Raw genomic sequence first — 16,999 nt, 5'->3', positions numbered from 1 at the left:
ATTCCCTGCCTGTACCTTAGCCTATACCCTGCCTGTACCTTAGCCTATACCCTGCCTGTACCTTAGCCTATTCCCTGCCTGTACCTTAGCCTATTCCCTGCCTGTACCTTAGCCTATACCCTGCCTGTACCTTAGCCTATCAGATTTCCTGTTATCTACCTATTGCCTGATCTCCTGGATGACGTTACTAGTCTTTTCCTTGCCCGTACTGTTGCCTTTTTGGACCCCCTGTGTATGACCTTCTGCCTGCCCCTGGACCCAGCTACCTGCCTCCTCCTCTGGTCCTTTACAATAAACACCTGCTGCGCCCTGCGCTTGAAACCAGCGCTCTGTCTCACCTCGTGTTCACTACACCATCCCTACGTCATAGATAACTTGGCTGTGGTATGAGAGTGTGTGTTGGTCCACAGGCCCAGTTGAAAAATAAAAGGAGAGCCTCACACTCTAGGAGCTCAGATTCAATCATTTAATAACCAACATTTTGAGGGACAATCTGTCTTCATCAGGGTATAATGACAAACACTGCGTGTCACTAGTTTATATAGTGTCAAAGGAAACACAGGTGTCTGTAATCATGGATAGATTTGGCTTGATTCCATTGGTTGATTTATATATAAATAGAACATATAAAAAGCATGAATGAATAACATACGATCATAGATACAATTTGGCTACATAGGCCTATAAATATTTACAATGGATAGTAGAATCACAGTAATCACAAGAATGGCTTCAGATCAAAGTCTACGTTGAGAGTGAAGGGAGCAAGGGTCTGTAAATTAAAGATCCAGGCAGCCTCTTGTTTTAACAATACATTGTCAAGGTCACCCCCTCACACAGGGTGATGTGTTCGGTGCCGAAATAGCGAAGGGACGAAATAGAGTGGTTCACTTCCATAAAGTGGGCCGCAGGTCCAGGACTGGGCTGATGCATATCTCTGAGCCACAGTTATTATGAAGACCCCAGGGTCAGGTGTTGTTGTACTGTTTGTGCATGTGTGAGCGATGGATGTAGCCAGCTGACAGCATAATTTTGTGTAGAGATTGTGTGTGCTTGCATTTATGTGTGTGTGTGTGTGCGCGCCTGTACGAGTGTGAGAAATAGAGGAAGCTAGCTGACAGCTCGCTCTCCTGAGAGCATCTCTCTCCTTTCTCTCTTCCAGCCTCTCCCCCAGTCTCCTGTGTAACGACATTGAATAGGTACAATAAGATACAATGAGATCCTCAATGGAATGACGGTGTGCATGAAGGTGTCAGATTAGATTAGAGAGTTTAATAGTCACATGTACAGGGCTGCAGATGTAATTACAAGGTACAGTGATGCAGGACACTGCAGGACAAACTGAAATAAACAAATCAAATCAAATATAAATAGATAAGAATAAAAATATAAATAATAATATAAAAATATGAACAACTGTGGCAAGGATAAATGTCCATTGGAGTGGGAGCATGTTTAAATGTCCATAGCTGGAGTAGCATGGGGGATGGGGTAGGAAGACCGGGGAAGCAGGTGGCGGGACAAGGGGATTAGGTAGTTGACTAGTGGTGGCTATTCAGCATGATAATGTCCATTGGGGTGGGGGCAGGAAGGCAGGGGAGGCTGGGGGAAGGCAGGGGGAGTAGGTAGCTGACTAGTGGTGGCTGTTCAGCAGACTGATGGTCTGGGGGTAGAAGCTATTGGCCAGTTTTACAGTCTTTTGCCATGATGCTCCTATACTGCCCACATCTGACTGATGGAAACAGGGAGAACAGGCCATGGCACAGGCGGCCGAGTTTCCTGATGATCTTGGCCTTTCTGTGACACCTGGTGTTGTAGGTGTCCTGGAGGGCAGTGTACCCAATGGTGCGTTTGGCTGAGCGTACCACCCTCTGCAGGGCCTTTCGGTCCGCTGCGGTGGAGTTGCCGTATCAGGCTGTGATGCAACCCAACAGTATGCTCTCGATGGTGCTCCTGTAGAACACTGTGAGGGCTCTCGTGGGACAGGCCGAATTTCTTCAGCATCCTGAAGTTGAAGAGTCGCTGTCATGCCTTCTTCACCACAGTGTCCAGTAGAGGGTGTGTGTGTGTGTGTGTGTTTGTGTATGCTCACATAGACATGCAAAGACTTGTGCACATGGATTTGTATGAGTGTGCGTGCATATAGGAGTGTGTGCACAAGTGTATGAGTGTATTACATGTTATTTGATGTGTATTTAGAGTGCATACATGTTGTGTGTAAGTATGTACAGAAATTAAATGAATTTGAAAAAATCAATATGGAAACAACAAAAGAGAACAGAAACATAACACAATGAAACAAAACAAAAACACTAACAGCTGCAAAGTCTATCTCATGTCTCTCTGGTTGTGGCACAGGGTGACACATTTAGCTGCTGCTCCTCTCCGAGCAGGATGGGGGGGTTATGTACATCAGCGAACTGTTTAAATTTGGTATATATTTTACTAAAGTATGGGTTGTATGTTTCTATTATGTTATCATTCTGTGGGTTGGAACACAGGAAGTGCATCTCAGTTGTTTCTATTTGGTGTTGTCACGTTCTGACCTTAGTTCTTTTGTTATGTCTTTGTTTTGGTCAGGGCGTGAGTTGGGGTGGGTTGTCTATGTGCATTTTTCTATGTTGTGTTTTGCGTTTTGGCCTGGTATGGTTCTCAATCAGAGGCAGGTGTCGTTAGTTGTCTCTGATTGAGAATCATACTTAGGTAGCCTTTTCCCACCTGTGTTTCGTGGGTGATTGTTTTCTATCTTTGTGTATGTCACCAGACAGGACTGTTTTGTTTCATTCGCTTTGTTTTAGTGTTCTGTGTTTAATAAATTCATCATGAACAGGTACCACGCTGCGCATTGGTCCTCCGATCCTTCATACTCCTCAGACGAGGACGACGAACATTACAGGTGTAAATCCAAATAGACCCCTTTCTGTGTTTGCAAACATTGTTGCACGAGGGCGATGCACACAAGTTGGTGGCAGAACAAGGGGAGTTCTTATAGCACACCAGCAACAAACCCCATCTATTTACATGTTGGTTATGAGTGGATTATAATTGGATTTTGAAACGTATGAATCTCCTGCTTAACATAATATTTGTGTCACTTGAACTTGAACACTTGCACTTCAACCAGTAAAATGGCTCTTCAGCTATATTTTGGTTCAAGCTATATCAATGAGCGTTAGCATTCTAGCTAAAAAACTTCAAGCTATATCAATGAGCGTTAGCATTCTAGCTAACAACTTCAAGCTATATCAATGAGCGTTAGCATTCTAGCTAACAACTGCTGCATCCAAAATAGTTATTTTGCTAAGATCACAACCAAATATAACCTCAGTGACTGTTCAAGCATTAATCAAAACATCAATGTAAGCGTTAAGAAACCCCAAAAGTTATTTTGTTTAGAAGTAATAAAAATGTGAATCAAGGCTAAGTTGAATGGGCGCAAATGGTGATGGCTTTCTTACTGCTGCCAAGAATCGTGCGCATCTGTATGTGGCGTCAGTGTGTCTGTCGTGTACTGGAAAAGGATCTATACCTACATATTCTCTGATGTCTTGGCAGCCAAGATTTACCATGTCTTCCTCTTTTAACTTCCAGACTGTATTCTGAGAGGGTTTTTCTTCCTTTTACATCATGGAGGCTAAAATATTCTGCCAATGTACATTTTCAATTTAGGGAGAGATAATCAAGTTTAGTTTGTAATTTAATTTGAATTTTTCAATTTTCATTGTAGTTGTTTTTCAATTTGAGGTCAATTGGTATGATTTTGGTTTTTATAAATGAAACTTTTTTTTGATTGGTCTTTAGTTTCAATGTTCTTAGTGAGCTGCAGAGCAAGCTGACCTAGGGGATCATCCTATTGGGAGAAGTGGTTAATCAGAGTTCTCTCTTTCTCTCTCCCCACCCTTGGTGGATGTGTCTAATGTTACAGTTGATTTACGGCTAGTGATTTAAGACCCATTCTTAGTGCACTGATTAAAGGAAAGAAGGGAGTGTCATTTTGTTAGCCACAAATGGACAAACAGACTAACACATTGATGAACAGAAAACCACAACAAAGAGTAATATGAAACAAGAGTTTGAAACAATATCAACAACACTGCTCTGCTCTATGGTTGGGGTTTGTAGAACCTACTATCCACATACAACCTTTTATTAGGTTCACACCACTGCTGGAAATAAAGATGACCGATGGCAGAGGATTAGTTTTTATTTGGTTAGTCATAGTATTATTCATTGTCTACCTTTTTTTTTAGTGTTTTCCTACTGACCAAATAACCCATTTTACAGGACATGTGAAAGCTGCTCTCAAAGCTACCACCAGGTGGGGCCAAGTCATCAGATAATATTTTCACATTTAGCAGGTGGCTGTAATTAATTCAATAGAATGTATTTATTTATCTATTATCTGTCATGATATAAAACATCCTAAGCAGAGTCAATGGAATGTTTGAATGAAGATTTCGTCCACATTAAACTAATTACATTACCTGCTGTGCCATTTTACCTTGTAATATCCTGCAGACACAGATTCTATAGCTACAGTACCCTGTAGTGTGTGTGTGTGTATGTGTGTGCAAATGTTCTCTAGGGATCATGCCTGAGGGACAGTTATCTGTAATGTCAAGGCTACTGGAGGTATGGAGGAATCTATTTACTGTTTTCCTCAGTCATAGGTATTACATCATGTTTCATGTATTTTCCATTAGATTTTAATGTTAGAGTTGTTGGTTATTATATTGCAGAACTGATGTGATATGCCTTTGCTTTTTCAGGTATTTAGTCATCTCAGTTACAGAATCAATGTAAGTGAACTTTTCTAAACAGAAATACAAATGGACTTAAATTGTTTGAGGTCAAATGGAAGACTAGACATTGTCATCCCCAATCTTCTTCCTTCTGACTGAACTTACCCCCCCCCCAATAGTATGTAGGAAAAAAGCACTGACCTACAAATTAAACCATTGTTTTGACCTACAAATTAAACCAAGACAGTAACTGAAAGGTCGGTGGTTCAAATCCCCGAGGTCACTACATGAACAATCTGTCAATGTGCCCCTGAGCAAGGCACTTAACATACAGTTGAAGTTGGAAGTTTACATACACCTTAGCCAAATACATTCAAACTCAGTTTTTCACAATTCCTGACATTAAATTCTAGTAAAAATACCCTGTTTTGGGTCAGTTAGGATCACCACTTCATTTTAAGAATGTGAAATGTCAGAATAATAGTAGAGAGAATGATTTATTTCAGCTTTTATTTCTTTCATCACATTCCCAGTGGGTCAGAAGTTTATATACACTCAATAAGTATTTGGTAGCATTGCCTTTACATTGTTTAACTTGAGTCAAATGTTTCGGGCAGCCTTCCACAAGCTTCCCACAATAAGTTGGGTGAATTTTAGCCCATTCCTCCTGACAGAGCTGGTGTAACTGAGTCAGGTTTGTAGGCCTCCTTGCTCGCACATGCTTTTTCAGTTCTGCCCACAAATTTTCTATGGGTTTGAGGTCAGGGCTTTGTGATGGCCACTCCAATACCTTTACTTTATTGTCCTTAAGCCATTTTGCCACAACTTCGGAAGTATGCTTGGGGTCATTGTCCATTTGGAAGACCCATTTGCGACCAAGCTTCAACTTCCTGACTGATGTCTTGAGATGTTGCTTCAATATATCCACATAATCTTCCTTTCCTCATGATGCCATCTATGTTGTGAAGTGCACCATTCCCTCCTGCAGCAAAGCACCCCCACAACACGATGCTTCCACCCCTGTGCTTCACGGTTGGGTCGATGCACTTCGGCTTGCAAGCGTCCCCCTTTTTCCTCCAAACATAACAATGGTCATTATGGACAAACAGTTCTATTTTTGTTTCATCAGACCAGAGGACATTTCTCCAAAAAGTACGATCTTTGTCCCCATGTGCAGTTGCAAACCGTAGTCTGACTTTTTTATGGTGGTTTTGGAGCAGTGGCTTCCTCCTTGCTGAGCGGCCTTTCATGTTATGTTGATATAGGACTCATTTTACTGTGGATATAGATACTTTTGTACCTGTTTCCTCCAGCATCTTCACAAGGTCCATTGCTGTTGTTCTGGGATTAATTTCCACTTTTCGCAACAGTACGTTCATCTCTAGGAGACAGAACGTGTCTCCTTCCTGAGCGGTATGACGGCTGCGTGGTCCCATGGTGTTTATACTTGCGTACTATTGTTTGTACAGATGAACGTGGTACCTTCAGGCATTTGGAAATTGCTCCCAAGGATGAACGAGACTTGTGGAGGTCTACAAAATATTTTCTGAGGTCTTGGCTGATTTCTTTTGATTTTCCTAAAGAGGCACCGAGTTTGAAGGTAGGTCTTGAAATACATCCACAGGTACACCTCCAATTGACTCACATGATGTCAACTAGCCTATCAGAAGCTTCTAAAGCCATGACAGCATTTTCTGGAATTTTCCAAGCTGTTTAAAGGCACAGTCAACTTAGTGTATGTAAACTTCTGACCCACTGGAATTGTGATACAGTGGATATAAGTGAAATAATCTGTCTGTAAACAATTGTTGGAAAAATTACTTGTGTCATGCACAAAGTAGATGTCATAACCGACTTGCCAAAACTATAGTTTGTTAGCAAGAAATTTGTGGAGTGGTCGAAAAACGAGTTATAATGACTCCAACCAAAGTGTATGTAAACTTCAGACTTCAACTGTAATTGCTCCTGTAAATCGCTCTGGATAAGAGCGTCTGCTAAATTATTTAAAAGAACATGTTTAAACCAATGCAAATAATGATGTAAATATGTCATTGTGTAGAGGGATCTAAGTCTCCAGTGGCCAGATAAGCGTCGGTAGGACTATTATCTAATGATGATAAACACAGAGCGCACTGTAAAGCATCTGATGGGAAGCCCCAGGAAGAAGATCGATTATCTGCAGCTATCTGTTATACCTTATATACGTTATGCATCATCTATCCGACTGACTTTGTTAAGCCAAGCGACCGCAGCTTTCCTTCCCCTTTTCTGTTTTCAGGCTGTAAACCCATTTTCCGTAACTGAAAACGTCCTTGCTAGTTTCAGAGGCAGTCAACCCGCCTGTCGAGTCTTGCACAGCGAACCGTAGATGGCGCGCGCCCAACTCGGTGTTTTTATTCGGTGGACAGGAGGAAACGGGGGCTCGCAGGGTGTCCCCACCACTCCTCCGTGAGATGCGCCAGAGAGCTCGCGGGAGGAGAGAGAGAGAAGAGGGTTGACAGTGGCGTCGCATCCGTCATTCTTCTCCTCCAGAATCCCTGAAAACTTAAAACGGTAAGAAACAGGCTGGTTTCCTCGTGAAATTCCCTTGTTTTATGCGCGGCGATTTCTGTTTCTGACATTGTGTGATTGTGCTACATATGCATTGCTTGCTGTTTGTGATTTCATGCTGGGTTTCTGTATAGCACTTTGTGACACCAGCTGATGTAAAAGGGCTTCATAAATACATTTGATTTGATTTTATTTGGTATGCAGACTACCCAACGAGATCGCTGCTGGTAATCCCTCTTCAATTGAAGGCAGCGGTGTCACCTCTTATCCCCATCACTGCATGGCTACTACCATTAATAACCTATTGAGATATTAATAGCTGGACATGCTAGATGTGGTGTAATTATGTATTGAGATAAACTGATAGAGAGAGATAATGCCTCGAGCACCCTAATAGAATGCTGCCATATCAGACATGTTGAATGTTTCCATTTATGCCAGGCTATGTATTTGTTGATTGAAAACGTATATATATTTTCTTATTGATTTAGATAGGTGAATATTATTCTATTCAGTTAGCCTATATAAAATACAGACTTGATAAAGGGCACGCAAGTTGATGGAAACACAAGCATCAATTCCTAATGGCCTACTATTCAACGTAGACCCATTTCAAACGGCATTGTTTTACAAATAAGTTAGTTGCCTCTGTTTAGGTCAAAACCCCTATTCTGAATAGGCTACTTCAGTTTTCAAAAACAGGAAGATAGAAAATTGTTTGCTAAATGTCGGGTCTTTCTGGGTTTAAATCAGCCTCTATTTCCAGTTCGCATATATTATTTGTTTATCAATGAGTGAATAGCTAGGCTACTTGAGAATGGCGTCCTTGAGAGAAAGTGGATGTTAAAGTGAATACTGGCAGTCAGCGATGCTTTTCTCTGCTGCGGTGATGGTGAGTCAAACACAACAGCTCGCTGCCTGGCGGATGCGCTTGATCATACGTCACCTGGGCAACCGGTTCAGCACCACGGAGAGCGGAGAGAGGGTGGCGGGGGGGGATCCTTGGGAGAACATTACTGTGGTTAGATTGGTGACACTCATAGTGCTGTATGATGGCTAAAAGTAGTGAATATAACTGAGCATTAATTATACAAATTCTCATTTGCGTAATGGAACCTCTGCTAAGAGCCTTATGTAAGTAACATCTTATTCCATATCTGTAGTTAGCCCCACTGTAGCTATGTGTGTCTGTTTGATTATGCAAGATAACATGAGTCCTCTACAGCTTCTATTATGTTAGGTGTGGCATCTAATGAAGAAAATTAGCATGAAGCCAGTGCAGCTGATAACGAAGGACTGATTGAAAGGTGTGAGCTTGAAGACTATATTATTGTCATAGATATAGACAAGCTGTTGAATAGAAAAACACATTTTCCACTGAGAAATACAGTAGAGGGAGAGTGTAGGGTCTAGTGGTTGAGCTAGTCTTAATTGAAAAAGGAAATTAAAATGTCCTTCTAATAATTGAAGTGTTGCAGGCTGCAATATGGCTGTGAACAGCTTAAATTATATTTATTAAAGACAAAATGCAATGTTTGATGACAGAGTAATTTCAGGTTTCATTATTATTATTGTGATATGTCTAAATAGATGGGTGAATTATGAAAGCAGAGAAGGTCCTTTCAGTGAGCCATCAAACATCCTCTACTGAAGGTCTGTGAGTGATGTTACATTAACGTGATTCAGACAACTAAATATTTACTCACAGATTGGAAGAGAGAGAGAAAGGAGGAGAGAGGGAACGAAGAGAGAAGAAACAGGAGAGAAGAAACAGGGATTCATTTAACACCATAACAGCAACAGCCATATTTCCCAGGGGGCATTGTTTTTTGGGGGGAAACATATAAGTTCAGAGAACAGAATTGAAGTCTGTAAACAACAGCTTCAACCCTTAAAACAATCACCACTGAGCAGAGAGAGAGAGAGATGGGAAGAGAGACTGAGGGAGTAGAAAGGGAGATTGTTGTGTCATTTGTTTAACATTCACACCTCTCTTTATTGAATGAGTATAGTGACTGTACCATGCTGTATTTATGGTATAATATAAAACCCACCATGGAGTTAACAGGATTACACTGCTGTTCATGTTGTACACACAAACACAGCTCTGCCTCTCCTGACCCCACACCGCTCCTCACACACACAACCACTGGCACTGATTACTGTGGCATTTACTGATGAGCTGTTACATTATAGCCTGGTTCTGCCCCTTTAAATTGGTTCAATACATAATCAAGTCTACAAGTACAGACCTGATTCAGGATTTGTGTTTAAAATAAACACAGCTGTGTTTGCCATCGATCCCCAGGCCAAGGGAATTAGACCTGCTCCTCTCTCTCTCTCGCTCTCTCTCTCTCATCTTGTTTTTTAGTAACACTAACAGCTGGGTACTGTAGTCAAACACAAACTGAGTTTTAACGGGACAGAATACACAGCTGCTGTGTGTGTGCGAGTGCGTTAGCTGTATGTCGGTATCTTACTATTGATATGGAGTGGGATGGAGATGGACAATGCAGAGCCTAAGGAGGGGATGGTGATGGTGTTAGCCATGGCATGCCTCTCCACTCCACACACATGGACACACACACCCACAGTGGTCCTCATTGAATTAGAAAGCTCTTCAGTCACAGTGTTTCATTCCCTCAGGGCTCTGGCTGCTGTTTCCTCCCTGGCTGTCTCACACGGTGGTGGGAGAATCCCATGTGTGACCACTCTCCGAGATGGCCTGTGTGATGGAGTCTGTCTGTGTGTGTGAGAGCTGAACCCAGTTAGTCAAGCTGAGGCTTGGCAGCAGATCAGACCAGGCATATCTAATTGGGATTGAAGCCCATGGAAGAACAGGCAGGAAATACAATTAGCTGCCTCTCTGCCTGCCTGCCTCTCTGAACAGGAGAGAGAGGGAGAGAGAACGGGAGAGAGAGAAAAGGATAGAGATAGAGCGAGGCAGAGGGAGAGAGAAAAAAGAGAGAGTGAGAGAGAGAGAAAGAAAGAGACAATTTCCCTCTTGAGGCTTTTAAGGCAGTGGGGGTTAGTTCTCCCAGCTATGCGCCAATCAGGGTGTTTTCGTCTTCTGTGCGCGTGCGCACGTGTGTGTGTGTGTGTGTGTGTTGAAACTGCAATGTAATCTGTCTTTCATCTCTTTAACTTTCTTTCTTTTTTACATCTGTAAAAGAGGGACCTCAGTATTGACACGGTATGCATGTTCATAAAATATAATGACGCACCCGTGAATCAATCTAATGAACATAATGCAAAAATCTCCATTAAAATCTGTCAGTTTAAGCTAGAGATATAAAAGAATGTTTTGCCTTTGTCGGCCGTCCGCATCTGCTGTGGAAAGTGGCAACGCAACAGCACTGTTTGTCAGGCCAGGAGAAGTTCCGAAAATCGCTCTTCTCACAAAAACATCTGTAGCCTCCGAATGGTTTGGCCTACTAATATGACCTCTATAAGAAATGACACTCTCAGGAACATGATGACACTCTCAGGAACATGATAACTGTCACAGGACTCCACTGAAGGTAACCCAGTACCAGTTTAAAAAATGAATGGAATTATGGAGGTAGATTTGTTTCAACAAAAAAAGAGGTTAAATGTGTCCAGCAAACAGAAATATTTCTTTAGCTTTCTTAGATCTCCTAGATATAGGACAGACAATTCAAAGCCTTATTCCTCATGATGTTTTGGGGGGGGTCTGTTTTTCCATGTATGAATGTGTTTCTATGGGCTTTAGTAGTAAGGCCCAAATTCAATATTTTATCAAATAATTAGTGTATATATTTTTTGATACCTATAGGGGTCCTAAAATTCTAAATCAAATAGCTAAATGATCCATGGTATGACTATCTTAAAACAATTCCATATGTTAGCTCAGTCACATTTTCTTTTGGTTGAAGTTGTTTTTATTTCTGTAGTGTAGAGCAGTTATTTCTGTAGAGTAGAGCAGTTATTTCTGTAGAATAGAGCAGTTATTTCTGTAGAGTAGAGCCGTTATTTCTGTAGAGTAGAGCAGTTATTTCTGTAGAGTAGAGCAGTTATTTCTGTAGAGTAGAGCGGTTATTTCTGTAGAGTTGAGCAGTTATTTCTGTAGAGTAGAGCCGTTATTTCTGTAGAATTGAGCAGTTATAGTTAATTGGCTGTGGTCTAGCACAGTGCCTTTTCATTCTGGTTTAAATCCTATTTTCCTTTAAAATGGAGAGAATACTGTGGCAAAAGACTGAGGCTGATCTTTTGAGGGGTAATTTTCCACTTCTCCCGTGATATTTAAGTCCTTTAACTAGGCTAGGGTCTGGCTGGCTGTTTGTATGTGTGTGTTTATGTGTGCGGTGTGTTTTGTGAGTCTTGCTTTCCTGTTTCAGTAAGTTCATCAATGCCTGGACTGTCTTCATCTGTCTTTGGAGTGAGGTGTGTGTGCATGCAGTGTTTAAAGTTGAAACGTTTTTTGTCACGTGCACAGGATACAGCAGGTGTAAATCAGTACAGTGAAATGCTTACTTGCAAGCTCTTTCCCAATTATGCAATATTCAATATCAAGTTAAGAAGAAAAAATATAAAGTAAGAAAACACGAGAAATAAGATAAACACAATAATGCAAGCTATAAACAGTGCCAGTGCCAGTACCATAATTACAATTTTTCGGGCCTTCCTCAGACACCGCCTGGTATGAATGTCCTGAATAGCTGGGAGCTCGCCCCCAGTGATTGTGCTGGGCCATTCGCACCTCGCTCAGTAGAGCCTGGCGGTCGAGGGTGGTGCAGTTGCCAAACCAGGCAGTAATGCAGCCGGTCAAGATGCTCTCGATAGTGCATCTGCACTCCTTGTGTGTATGTGACATATTAGAAGGGTTAAACAGGGGTTTCGTAGATAAGGACCAGATTCTTGCTCTTCCTCGTACTGGAGAAGAATAGAGAACGACTGTTGGATACAGACAGATGTTAGGAGATAGGGGACTGCTCATCTCCCTCCTCTATCAACTACTGTTAGTTGATGTGCTTTCTCTCTCACAGTCATCATCCAGGACACACACGCACACACACACACACAAACACACACACACACACACACACACACACACACACACACACACACACACACACACACACACACACACACACACACACACACACACACACACACACACACACACACACACAAATACTGACCCACTCCCCCTGTGGTCATCTTATGATGACAGCAGAAGCCATCATGAGTGGGGTTTGATACGTATCTATCTAACATTCATCTTGGGTGTAGCACACACATCTATTTCACCAACAGCCTTGGTGCTGTTTTTTCTCTCCCTTTGATGCATTGCTAGAAATAGAAATACAATATTCTGGATTGTTCCGTGGGAATCCTTATAAGAACATTCAGTCCCAGATGTTTTTAACATTTCTATCTTCAAGGCATGCATTTTGTTGTTAGAAAGAGGGAGCGAAGAGGGTTTGCAATGGTTTTACTGGCATGTGGAGGTATTATTAGTATGATAGATGTTTAGAAATATTTCACAAGTTGTTGGACAGAATAAGTACCCTGAATATAGTGGACTACATTTCCAGTTCATTAAAGAAAGGACCTTAGTTGTCCCCTCTGTGGTGACCATCGGCCAACCAAGCCATCTTAAGGGTTTGGTACCTGTTCTCTCTCTACTGTCTAGACAGGGGCTGCCATAGATACTGCAGCGCATCTGAGGGTATCACACTGTTGGGATAACTCAAAGTTGTATGTGTGTGTGCATGTACAATACCAGTCAAAAGTTTTAGAACACCTACTCTTTCAAGGGTTTTTATTTTTTACTATTTCCTACATTGCAGAATAATAGTGAAGACATCAAAACTAAGAAATAACACATATGGAATGATGTAATAACCAAAAATGTGTTAAACAAATCAAAATATATTTAATATATTTTATCCACCCTTTGCCTTGATGACACCTTTGCACACTCGTGGCATTCTCTCAACCAGCTTCATGAGGTGGTAACCTGGAATGCATTTCAATTAACAGGTGTACCTCGTTAAAAGTTCATTTGTGGAATTTCTTTCCTTCTTAATGCGTTTGAGCCAAACAGTTGTGTTGTGACAAGGTATGGGTGGTATACAGAAGATAGCCCTATTTGGTAAAAGACCAAGTCCATATTGTAGCAAGAACAGCTCAAATAAGCAAAGAGAAATGACAGTCCATCATTACTATAAGACATGAAGGTCAGTCAAGTTTCTTCAAGTGCAGTCACAAAAACCATGAAGCGCTATGATAAAACTGGCTCTCAGGAAAAGAAGATCAAGAGTTACCTTTGCTGCAGAGGATAAGTTCATTAGTTACCAGACTTAGAAATTGCAGCCCAAATAAATGCTTTACAGAGTTCAAGTAACAGACACATCTCAACATCAACTGTTCAGAGGAGACTGCGTGAATCAGGCCTTCATGGTCATATTGCTACAAAGACTTCACTACTAAAGGACACCAATAAGAAGAAGAAACTTGCTTGGGCCAAGAAACACAAGCAATGGACATTAGACCGTTGGAAGTCTATCCTTTGGTCTGATGAGTCCAAATTTTAGATTTTTGGTTCCAACCACCGTGTCTTTGTGAGACGCAGAGTAGGTGAACGGATGATCTCCGCATGTGTGGTTCCCACCGTGAGCCATGGAGGAGGAGGTGTGATGGTGTGGGGGTGCTTTGCTGGTGGCACTGTTGGTGATTTATTTACAATTCAAGGCACACTTAACCAGTATGGCAACCACAGAATTCTGCAGTGATACGCCATCCCATCTGGTTTGCGCGTAGTGGTACTATCATTTGTTTTACAACAGGACAATGGCCCAACAAACCTCCAGGCTGTGTAAGGGCTAATTGGTCAAGAAAGAGAGTGATGGAGTGCTGCGTCAGATTACCTGGCCTCCACAATCACCCAACCTCAACCCAAATGGGATGAGTTGGACCACAGAGTGAAGGAAAAGTAGCCAAGAAGTGCTCAGCATATGTGGGAACTCCTTCAAGAATGCTGGAAAAGCATTCCAGGTGAAGCTGGTTGAGAGAATGCCAAGAGTGTGCAAAGCTGTCATCAAGGCAAAGGGTGGCTACTTTGAACAATCTCAAATATAAAATATATGTTAATTTGTTGAACACTTTTTTGGTTACTACATGATTCCATTTGTGTTATCTCATAGTTTGATGTGTTCACTGTTATTCTACAATGTAGAAAATGGTAAAAATAAATAAAAACCCTTGAATGAGTAGGTGTGTCCAAAATGTTGAATGGTACAGTATGTTTGCATGCATAGGTGCGTGCATGTTTGTCTGTTTTGGGTTCACTCCAAGGTTTGGTTAGTGTAGCATCATATAAAACGTCCCGATCAGTAAAGATCCATGTTAGACTGAGGCCAGAACATTTAGTGATGTTCATGATGTTATGATATGTCAGGACTGTGGTATGGAGAGTGCAGTGTGTGAGTAAAATATCAACAAATTCAGACAAAGACAGTCCAACAGTCCAACACCTACTTATGGAAGGTGTTTTTGGTCCACTCACACTGACAGCGTCGTGAAGAAGGCGTAGCAGCGCCTCTTCAACCTCAGGAGGCTGAAGAAATTCGGCTTGTCACCAAAAGCACTCACAAACTTCTACAGATGCACAATCGAGAGCATCCTGGCGGGCTGTATCACCGCCTGGTACGGCAACTGCTCCGCCCTCAACCGTAAGGCTCTCCAGAGGGTAGTGAGGTCTGCACAACGCATCACCGGGGGCAAACTACCTGCCCTCCAGGACACCTACACCACCCGATGTTACAGGAAGGCCATAAAGATCATCAAGGACATCAACCACCCGAACCACTGCCTGTTCACCCCGCTATCATCCAGAAGGCGAGGTCAGTACAGGTGCATCAAAGCTGGGACCGAGAGACTGAAAAACAGCTTCTATCTCAAGGCCATCAGACTGTTAAACAGCCACCACTAACATTGAGTGGCTGCTGCCAACACACTGTCATTGACACTGACCCAACTCCAGCCACTTTAATAATGGGAATTGATGGGAAATGATGTAAATATATCACTAGCCACTTTAAACAATGCTACCTTATATAATGTTACTTACCCTACATTATTAATCTCATATGCATACGTATATACTGTACTCTACATCATCGACTGCATCCTTATGTAATACATGTATCACTAGCCACTTTAACTATGCCACTTTGTTTACTTTGTCTACATACTCATCTCATATATATATACTGTACTCGATACCATCTACTGTATGCTGCTCTGTACCATCATTCATTCATATATCCTTATGTACATATTCTTTATCCCCTTACACTGTGTATAAGACAGTAGTTTTAGAATTGTTAGTTAGATTACTTGTTGGTTATCACTGCATTGTCGGAACTAGAAGCACAAGCATTTCGCTACACTCGCATTAACATCTGCTAACCATGTGTATGTGACAAATACATTTGATTTGATTTTGATTTGATTTGGAAAGAATGATTCCACTGCTACAGTGTGTCAAATCAAATCAAAGTTTATTTGTCATGTGCGCCGACTACAACAGGTGTAAACCTTAGAGTGAAATGCTTATTTACAGGCTCTAACCAATGGTGTGGGGGAAAAAATGTGTGTGTGTGTGTGTGTGTGTAGGTAAGTAAAGAAATAAAACAGTAAAAAGACATTTGAAAAAAGAGTAGCAAGGCTGTATACAGACACCTGTTAGTCAGGCTTATTGAGGTAATATGTACATGAATGTATAGTTAAAGTGGCTATGCATATAAGATAAACAGATAATAGCAGCAGCGTAAAAGAGGGGTTGGGGGGGGCAATGCAAATAGTCCGGGTAACCATTTGGTTACCTGTTCAGGTGTCTTATGGCTTGGGGGTAAAAACTGTGTGAAGCCTTTTTGTCCTAGACTTGGCACTCCGGTACCGCTTACCATGCGGTAGTAGAGAGAACAGTCTATGACTGGGTTGGCTGGGGTCTAAGACAATTTTTAGAGTCTTCCTCTGACACCGCCTGGTGTAGAGGTCGTGGATGGCAGACAGCTTTGCCCCAGTGATGTACTGGGCCGTACGCACTACCCCCTGAAGTGCCTTGCGGTCGGAGGACGAGTAATTGCCTTACCAGGCAGTGAAGCAACCGGTCAGGATGCTCTCGATGTTGCAGCATGTGTGTGTCTGTGTGTGCATGTTACTACTTATGTGTTTTTATTGTATATTTCTCTGTGTGAATACTGGCGTGTGTATTTATCTGTGTGTGTCTGTGTCTGCACAGCGGTAGTACATTGAGCCAGTATAGAGACAGTGAGGGATGTGTCCTTATTACAGGCCAGTCTACCAGTGGGAACAAAGAATGATCATTGCAGTCAGTCTGTAACACTGGGAACAAGCTGCCTCTCTCTGCTAGCCTGACAGAGACACACACTGATGCTGTCACTACACTGACTGGGCTTGACTGCTGGAATAGCCTCAATCTTTCTCTTTCCATCCCATACAAATGTTGAATCGAAAGAGATGGAAGTACTAGAGCATGCCTGTATTGTGAGAGGTGTAGGTTTTTATTAAAACAGTTATTAAGGGAGGAAGATGAGAACAGTTGCATTAGCATGGTGCTATCAGGGCAATCATCCCCCGAAACAGACTGACTACCTGAAGCAGCCACATTGATCTGCTCTCCTCTCTCGGATCCTCTGTCTCTGCAACCCATCCCC

General features: G+C 42.0%; 1 protein-coding gene across 1 annotated transcript in view; it reads left to right on the top strand.

Annotated features, from left to right (window-relative positions):
- Positions 1-6,866: 6,866 nt before the first annotated feature.
- Positions 6,867-16,999, top strand: part of enox1 (ecto-NOX disulfide-thiol exchanger 1) — a 149,539-nt gene continuing 139,406 nt past the window's right edge. Inside the window, exon 1 of the mRNA XM_065014022.1 lies at positions 6,867-7,295. The gene's annotated coding sequence lies outside the window, so the exon portion shown is untranslated. The remainder of the gene's footprint in view (positions 7,296-16,999) is intronic.

Source organism: Oncorhynchus nerka, linkage group LG3, assembly GCF_034236695.1.
Source record: "Oncorhynchus nerka isolate Pitt River linkage group LG3, Oner_Uvic_2.0, whole genome shotgun sequence".
Taxonomy (NCBI): Eukaryota; Metazoa; Chordata; class Actinopteri; order Salmoniformes; family Salmonidae; genus Oncorhynchus; species Oncorhynchus nerka.
This window is presented reverse-complemented; position numbering and strand designations above follow the sequence as displayed.